Here is a 2387-nt window from a genome sequence, read left to right as displayed (position 1 = left end):
ACAGAACTAGAACAGAACTAGAACAGAACTAGAACAGAACTAGAACAGAACTAGAACAGAACTAGAACAGAACTGGAATAGAACTAGAACAGAACTAGAATAAAACTAAAACTGAACTAGTCTGTTACTTACTTTATAGTATTTGGGTTTCAGATCAGTCTGTAGTATATATTGCGAAGAGAATTTCTACCTCCTTGCTCTCATATGTAGAAGTGTTGCAATATTTTTTCCTATATCCTTTGGATTTTTGTTTTTCTTATGCCATAAAAAAGTTTATTAGTTTTCGTTGCAAAAACTTTGGCAGTTTTGTTGATTTTTTACACTTATTGTTTCCTTTTGGCGTTGATACATTTCATAGAAAATAAATAGATAAAAATGACAACAGATTCCCTTGGAACAACATATTGTTGAAACTATAACAAGAGCAACAACTTTAAATAGCAATAGTTATCATATTGACAATCTTGTCTGCTTACTAATTACTTATAGTTAAGTATAATGAAATGTTTAATAAACAAGAGTAACAAAAAATGTCTTAAAACTTAATACTAATCGGTATAATTAGGAAAAGAAGAAGGAAATGGAGAAAAAGAAAGAGAGTAGATTTTTTTGTATAGTTATTCTAGTAAATATTGTAAAAAAGATAAGAAGCATAAAACATAACTAAGAAAATATCCTTAAGGTATGCTTTATGTATATAATTAGTTTGTTTACATTTAAGAAGTAAAAACTGTGAGTGGCAAAAGGAAGAGAATCACAGGAAATTAAAAAGCAAGGTGATTATTTAAAATTGTGGTAAGCGGTGAGAGAAAAAGGGTAAAAGAGCGAGTGGGAGCGATTTAAATGAACACAAGTGTTTTTGTTAATTTGTTTGTTGCAATTAAATTGCTGGTTTATTTTTTAATTTTATTAAATTACCTTTTGCTTAATTTAATTTAACTGTTTAATGCTTGCAAATAACTAATTTTATTTTTAGCAAATAAAATTTTAAAAATTTGCACAAATATTATTATAATATTATAATAATAAATAACTATGAATATACAAATATAATTATATTTTTGTTATGTATTCATTATATTTTACTAAATTAGATTTTTTGCCTACTTCTATAGCCATTATCAAATTAAAATTAATTTGTTTTTTTCTAATAGAAAAGCAGCAAAAAATATTTAAATGTAATCAAATTATTACTGCTACTTATTATTGGGTAAGGGTAAAAGCAATTTCAGTTACATAAATATGAGTAGAAATAAAATGCAATGAAAAGAAAATTTTTTAACACATTTTTAACTTATATAATGTAATACGCAATAAAATTGAAAAAAGTAATAATCAAATAACATGTGAATCCTTTTAAAATCCTATAGTCCTGTAAGAATATTTATTTTGTTATTTATACAAAAATCCAAAAAAAATATATGGCAACATTTTGTATAAATAGTTTCTAGCTTCCATTTGCTCTCATTTCTTTTATTAACAAATACATTTTAGCAAACAAAAAGTATATGCACACATACATATGTATATACACAACCAACTGCTAAATATGTATTTCCATGTATACATGTGTATAAAACTGCACACACTATGTGTGTTTGACTTTTTTAATGTCATCAAAATAATTGAATTTAATAAATTGCCTCATTATGCTGAATTTAGCAAAATGAACATAAAATTTTGTGCATCCCCAAAAACTAACCCAAACAAACAACAAAGTTTAACAATGAGAAAATTAAAATTTATATGAGCAACAGCCAAAAAGTATGCTACACCCATTTGTACCAGAACAGCAGCAGCCTGATCACTGACTATGCAAAACTTTCATACAAACATATATACTTTTTTGTTGCATTTGTTAAGCACAAAAAAATAAAAATAATAAAATGCAAAATGATGATTATTATTACACTTGACCAACAGAAATGTTTAAAGAATGGTAATTTTTCAAGCTTTTTTTCTGTGGCCGCTGGTAGATAAATAGAAAAAAAAAGCGGAAATATACACCCTTATACACAGGAAACGATATGAATATGTCGAAAAACATACACATAAATGCACAAAAATCACCCACATGTTTTAAAGTGCATTTACGTTGTCAGCATTAAAATAACCATTCTTTTATTTGTTTTATTTGTGCAAACACAATGGCCCAAAAAATGAATATTAAAAAAAAACTAAATTAGAACTTAAATAGAACAGAACTAAATTAAAACTAAAACAGAACTAGAATAGAACTAGAACAGAACTAGAACAGAACGAGAACAGAACTAGAACAAAACTAGAACAGAACTAGAACTAGAACAGAACTAGAACAGAACTAGAATAGAACTAGAACAGAACTAGAACAGAACTAGAACAGAACTAGAACAGAACTAGAACAGAAC

The sequence above is a fragment of the Lucilia cuprina genome, chromosome 2, assembly GCF_022045245.1.
Source record: "Lucilia cuprina isolate Lc7/37 chromosome 2, ASM2204524v1, whole genome shotgun sequence".
NCBI lineage: Eukaryota > Metazoa > Arthropoda > Insecta > Diptera > Calliphoridae > Lucilia > Lucilia cuprina.
The sequence above is the reverse complement of the archived record's forward strand: the minus strand, read 5'-3'. Positions refer to the sequence as shown.